The following is a 7,315-nucleotide window of genomic DNA, read 5'->3' as shown; positions in this document are numbered from 1 at the left end:
ATTGTGTTTAACCTAGCTAATAGCATATTTAGTAGTATTACTGTTCTCTGTGTAATTGACTGTTAATGTCACTGCTAATTGCATTACCTTTATTTTTTGTATTATACTTACCTGTTGCATTGTAAATAAATGAAGAGATTTGTTTGCCCTGAAACACCTGTCTACTGCCTCCTTCATTTCACATTCCCTAAATAAGTCCAGTGTCTAGAACCAGGGATCATGGGGTGATTCAAACCACTTAAAATCAGCAAATTACTGAGTGCAAACCAAAATCCTACACTTTTAAATGTTGTAGCTGTATCCACATTGACCAATTCTTCAGGAAGTTCATTCCACACACAAACCATCTTTGTGTAAAACATTTGCCCCTCATGTCCTTTTAAATCTCTCTACTGTCACCTTAAAATGTGCCCCCTCGACTTGAAATTCCCATCCTCAGGAAAAGCCAACTACCATTAACTCTGTCTATACCCCTTATTATTTTATAAACTACTCTCAACCTCCTGCATTCCAGTGAAAAAGGTTCCAGCCTTTCTTTATAACTCAAAGCTTCCATGCCTGACAACATCCTGGTAAACTTCTTCTGAACTTTCTCCAGCTTAATAATATCCTTCCCCTAACTTTTCTTGGATCTGCCACTAACCTTACTTTCCCACTCCACCTGCATCTTGAAGTCCCCTATGATTATTGTAATAGTGTCTTTCTTACGTTCATTTGCAAACCCCTGATTTATTTTCTGTCCCAGATCCTGACTATTACTAAGAGGACTATATATAACTCCTATAACTCCCAAAGGAAGGGTTCTTTCTCTTTTGTAGTTCCTAAACTCTGCACACACAGATTCAAGCTTTCCGACTCTATATCATTTCTTGCTATTGATTTAATTTCATTTCTTACTAACAAGGCAACCCCATGCCCTCTGCCTATCTGCCTGTCCTTTCAATAGAATGCATACCCTTAGAACCCCTTGCCTCTATGTCTCTGTGATACCCTCAACATCGCACTTGCCAATTTCAATCCACGCTACAAGCTCATTTAACTTGTTTTGTGTATTGCATGCGTTTAAGTACAGCACCTCAGTCCTGTGTTGGTTGTACCCCCACCCTCTCATAGTTGTCCCTTATCTGCTGTGCCTAAAGTTAGATTACTGACCCTTTCCATGATCTATGCCCAATTACCTGTCCTGGAAACTTTAATTATGTCTGATGAGCCCCCCCCCTTTAACTTTTTCCATAATTTTCCATGCATTTGAGCCCATCCATCATAGTATTTAGTTAAAATTCCTACCAACATCCCACATTATGCGAGTCGCCAGACCTCTGGTCCCAGCATGATTCAGGTAGAACTCAGCGCATTAGAACAGCTTCATCCTTCCCCAGTACTGGTGCCTGTGTCCCATGAATTTGAACCTGTTTCTCCCACACCAATCCTGGAGGCACACTTTTACCTCTTTAATCTCCTTCATCCTGTGCCAATTAGTTTATGGTCAGGTAGTAATCTAGAGATTATTTCAGTTTTGTTTCTGCTTTTTAATTTAATCCCTAGCTGTTCATATTCTCTCAGCAGGACCTCTTTCCTCTTTCTACCTATATTATTGGTACCTGCATGAATCAGGACAAATGGATCTTTCCCCTCCCACTGCACATTCCTCTGTAGCCCAGATGAAATATCCTGAATCTGGGCACCAGGCAGGCAACATAGCATTTGGGACTCTCAATCCTGGTCAAAGAGAACAGTGTCTATTCCCCTGACTATACTAACCCTGATTGCAACTCCATTACTCTTTTCCCCCTTCCTGAATGGCTCTCTGTACCATGCTGCTATGATCAATCTACTCAATCTCCTTACTGCCACCCCTCTCATCGACATAGGGAGCAAGAATCTCAAACCTGTTGGTCAAGTTCAAGGGTTGAGGCTTCTTCAATACTACTTCCTGGATCCCTCCAATTGCCTCACTTGTAGTCACAGCCTCCTGTCCATGACCACTGACTGAATTCCAGTTAGTTAATCTAAGCGGTGTTACTGCCTCCTGAAACTCTCTCCCTCCCTGATGTGTCACAGCATTCCAGATTCTGGCTCATCAACTCTGAGCCAGAATTCTTCAAGCAACCAAACTTGCTATAGATGTGGTCACTATGAACCACATTGCAGTCCACCAGCTCCCATATCAGATAGCGATGCATTGGCATTGCCTGGCTGTGCACTTTATTTACTTTGTTCTTAATTTGATGCTTTGTGTAAAATTTCCAACTGGCCTTTTAGTATGTAACATGCAATATGTAAATATTTCTCCTATTTATCCTCAATCTGAAAGTAAACTGTAATTGATAGTCTTAAATCTTACTCAGAAATTATGTCCACTGGTCCTAGATACTTACACAAGGGGAAACATCCTCTCCACATCTAGCCTGTCAAGCCACCTAAGAAACTTTTCAATAAGGTCTCCTCTAATTCTGCTAAATTTCTATGAGTACAAGCCCAACCTACCTAATCTCTCCTCATAAGACAATTTCTCTCTGCACAAGATAAACCTACTGAATCTTCTCTGGAATGCCATTGCACCTTTCCTTAGATATGGGGACAAAACTGTTCACACTAATCCAGCTGTCATCTAACTAATGCCTTGTATAGATTTAGCAAGACTTATCTATTGGTTATATCTATTCCCTGTGAAATAAAGGCTAAAATTCATTTGACTCTCCAATACATGCTGAACATATATATGAGCATTTGGTGATTCATGCACAAGAAACGCCAAATCCCTCTGGGCTGCAGCTTTCTACAGTCTTGCTACATTTAGATAATATTCAGCTGTGCTATTCTTACTGCCAAACAGCATAGCCTCATATTTTCCCACATTACATTTCATCTGCCAATTTATTTTGCCTACTCATTATCCTTCCGTAGACTTGATTTGGATTTTACAGTGTGATGCAACTGAAATTACATATTGAAAAAGATCTGGATTGTTTGTTAAGTCTCTCATCCTTTAGAATGGGCATGTTGGTTTCAGTTCTTTCATATGTAAATCCCAGAATTTTTTTAAAGTTACATTCTCAAGTGAACTTTAACAATAAGTGCCATGTCAGCTCAGATAATGCATTGAAGATGCGAGGTGCCCTGTGTGAGGCTGTCTGTGCCCCAATGTTCAGACTGAATCTAATTTAAAAAATAGATTTACAGAATCTTACATGGATTCATGCAGTTTTTGAGCAAAATAAAATGTAATTCTGCAAGTACAAATTCACCCCGCAATTTAATAGTTAGTCAATCCTCAATTTGTTCTAATATATTGCTCCCAAAGCAATGGATCTTATTTATTTAAGTAGTCTAATGTCTGGTGCATTATTGAATAGCTCCTGGAAATCTAAATGGATTACATTTGCAGGTTCCCCTTTATCTACTCTGCTTGCAACCTCCTCAAAGAACTGCTTATCATTCCCTGATTTTTGACTTCCTCCTTTCTAAACTAAAGACAGTTTTCCAATCATCTGGGAGTTTCCAGATTCTAAAGGATCTTAGAACATACCAGTGCATCCATCCATTGTCTTCGCAATTATACATTTTAAAATCCTGAGACATAACCCATCAAATCAAGAGAATTAAATGCTTTTACCCATTTGGTTTTCAATCACTTTGTCCGTAGTGATAAATTTATTCTGCTTATTTCCTCTCCCCATCTCTCTCGATCAGATCCAAAGAGCCTGGCCTCTGGTTGAATTCACAAGACATTGTTCCAGGAAACTCCCAAATGCACTCGACGAATTTTTCTTCATAGTTCGCTCTGCAAGCTTTATTTTCACAATCTACTTGAAGATTAAAGTCACCAGTGATCAATGTGCAGCTTTTATACATATTCTTATTAACCTCTGATTTATTCTCTGCCCTACAGAACATTCACTGTTACAGTTTATTTAACAGTATAACAGATGAAGATGACAACTTTCTGAAATGTACATGTCCAAATGACAGCAGGGTGGCATTGTTCAATCACTGCTTAAAATGGGACTGTGGTGTACAAATGGAGTGCTATCTCTAAAGACTAAGATGTTTTGAGGATGAACCAGATAGTTTGCAAATATTAAGGGCTTCTTCAATTTTATTAGAAATTACTCCCCTCATATCACTTGTGTCATAAGAAAAGTTTACTTCTCTATACTCGTCTTAGCCATGCCCTTTCTAAATCCATAATTAACTATTCCAATGCTCCCTTTATTGTGCACTAATCTACCACACTTACTCCAGTGTATCAAAAATGGTGATGCTGTACCATAGCTTAAGGAGGAAATTTTATTACCCCTCCAGGTTACTAGATGCCTCCAAAGGCCCCGTGGCCCTGAAAACATTCCAATAATACCCAGGAAGACTTGTGCACCAGACCTAGCTATGTGCCAAGCTCAATTTCAGTACAGCTACAACATTGGTATTTATCCAGCAATGTGGAAAATTGCCCAGGTCTGTCCAGTCCACAAAAAGCAGGACAAATCCGATTTGACCAATTATTGCCTCATCAGTGCAACTGCTAAGCACACAGTTATAGAGTCATAGAGATGTACAACATGGAAACAAACCCTTCAGTCTAACCCGTCCATGCCGACCAGATATCCCAACCCAATCTAGTCCCACCTGCCAGCACTCGACCCATATCCCTCCAAACCCGCAGTCTCAATAGATTAACTCTACCTCTCTCTCTACAAATGCTGCTAGTTTTGCTGAGTTTGTGCCTGCTTAGCAAGCAGTTGCTGTGAATTATGTATTGTTGCTAGGACAGCAAGTTCCAAGTCGAAAAGTGTGTAATGGACAGCAGCACATAGTGATGGTGAGGGAGGACAGCTGGGGCAGTCCTGTAACTCCCAGCTAATATCACTATAGGTATCCTGAAACCCCAAAGAATGCAGTAGCTGTAGGTAATCGCTTATCAGCGCCTTCTCAATGGTACATAGGGATGAGCAATAAAAGTGACCACCTAGCCACTGGTGACAACATCCCCTGTGTAAATAATACAAGGAAAGGCAGTATTATTAGTGCACAGATGTGTTGAGGGTTTCAATTGTGAAGTACCTGAAACCTGACCAGATTGGTAGTATTACTGCCATCTCTCCATCTCCAGAAGTTAATGGAAATGTAGCAAACTATCCATTTCAGGTGGGGTGTCTTTCATATGGCTCACTTAAGCTGTTGGCTAATAAGGTCAATGCTTGAGATCACAAGAATAGCAACAAGAATAAGCTATTCTGTCTTTGGAAGCTGCTCTATCTGTCAACAAAGTCATGGCCAATATACTCTGACCCTCACTCCATCTTTCTGCTTCTGCCTCATAACCTTTGACTCACTTGTCAATCAAAAATCAGTTTAACTCGGCTTGAATATGAACCTTGAATAACTCAGCTTTGACAGCTCACTGGAGAAGACAATGCAAAGTACTAATGTAAGGACACTTCTAGCAATAGGTTAGAAAGGGAAGGGAAGGTACCTGGGGCGGTTGAGTGAACTCTTGCTGGAAAAGAAAGGTGTCTTTGGTGGAAGGAGGGCTGATCTCAACCAGTGTAACCCACAGGCTCATTGCATGTCAATAGCTTGTTATTATATATCATTCCTGATGAAGGGCTTTTGTCCCAAATGTCAATTTTCCTACTCCTCAGATGCTGCCTGATCTTGTGCTTTTCCAGCACCACTCTAATCTTGACTCTAATCTCCAGCATCTACAGTACCCACTTCTGCCTTGGTATAACTAAGTGACATGCTATGTCAGTTCAGAAGGCAGTAAATAGTCAACCATGCTGCTGTAGTTCTAGAGTCATATATTTGCAAGATTAGGTAAAGATTGCTTAAAGGATATTTGTGAATCAGTTTGGGTTTTACAAAAATCTGGTAGTTTCATGCTCAAAATTACTGAAGCATATTTTTAATTCCAGTTTTACTTAATCGAGCATGTGTATTTTCTTACCATTGTACCCACCTCATGATGCTGATCTATCAGTCTTTTCTTCTTTACTTCCTCCATTGAAAAGCTAATATACAGATGCCCATTTGAAAGACTGTCTCCAGTTCCATCATCCTTCTATCAAGGTTGAGTAGGTTGAAGTGAGAATTCAAGAAATCTGAGTTATACAGACTCACAAATTCTGCTCTGGAAAATTAAGATACCAGAAGGGAAAATAGTCTCGAGCATTCACAGAAAAATTAATCATTACATGCAGCTGCAAAGGTTGGTCTTCAAGCCTAAGTGTCATAAATTATTCAGGTATCAGGTGAGGTTGGGCCTTCTGCTGCTCTGGCTCTGATGCTACAGCTACTCAAAACCAGTGGAAGACCTAAATGTTTGGGCACACTCTTCTTTCATTCAGAGGTGGGAAACGGACTGGATAAGGAAATTTCAGTTTAATGTTCATAGAGGCCAACATGAGATTTGAGATATTTTCGTATAGCATTCAAAGCAGTATCAATCATGCAAACTAACTTCAATCTTTTAAAGCTTGTTCTTAAGCCAATTTCTGTCAAAGGCCTTTTACAAATTTTAGCCACCATTTTACTTTCTTTCATAATGTACCTCCTATCAAAAATTTCAGAGATGGTGCTGCTTAAATCTAGAGGTTTTTTTGTATGAGTCGGTTCTTTTCAAAAAACAATTATTTATCCATTTAGACACGATTTTTAAGGATTGCTTGGAAACTGTAGTTCATAAAGGATTTATGCTGAACCAGGTCGATTATCAGCTGCAATTTAACCATTGACCTCATATCAACCTGGGTAGACAAAGCAATTGGCAATTTATTGGTCAACTTTCTTGGTAAAGTCTTTGAAAAAAATCATGCAGCAGTTTATCCTTTATGCAAGTGCTTTAATACCTGCTATGTTTTAAATACAGATAAGTCAGCAACTTTCGATTCTTTCAGATATATTGATTAGATTCCCTAGAATGGAAACAGGCCCTCCAGCCCAACAAGTCAACAGTGACCATCTGAAGAGTAACCCACCCAGACCCATTCCCTTACTCTATTTTTACCCATGATTTGGCAATTTAGCATGGCCAATTCATCTGACCTGCACATCTTTGGATTGTGGGAGGAAACCAGAGCACCTAGAGGAAATCCATGCAGACACAGGGAGAATGTGCAAACTCCACACAGTCGCCTGAGGTGGGAATCAAACCCAGGTCCCTGGCGCAGTGAGGCAGCAATGCTAACCACCAAGGTGTTGCCCCGACATGTTGCTTAAACTGATGTTACAAATCCATAGATACAGATTTCTTCATTAATTTTTCTTTTACAAATCAAGTCAAAAATGATTCACTTAACAGTGCTTTCGTGTTATA

Source organism: Chiloscyllium plagiosum, chromosome 2 (assembly GCF_004010195.1).
Source record: "Chiloscyllium plagiosum isolate BGI_BamShark_2017 chromosome 2, ASM401019v2, whole genome shotgun sequence".
Classification (NCBI taxonomy): domain Eukaryota; kingdom Metazoa; phylum Chordata; class Chondrichthyes; order Orectolobiformes; family Hemiscylliidae; genus Chiloscyllium; species Chiloscyllium plagiosum.
This window is presented reverse-complemented; position numbering follows the sequence as displayed.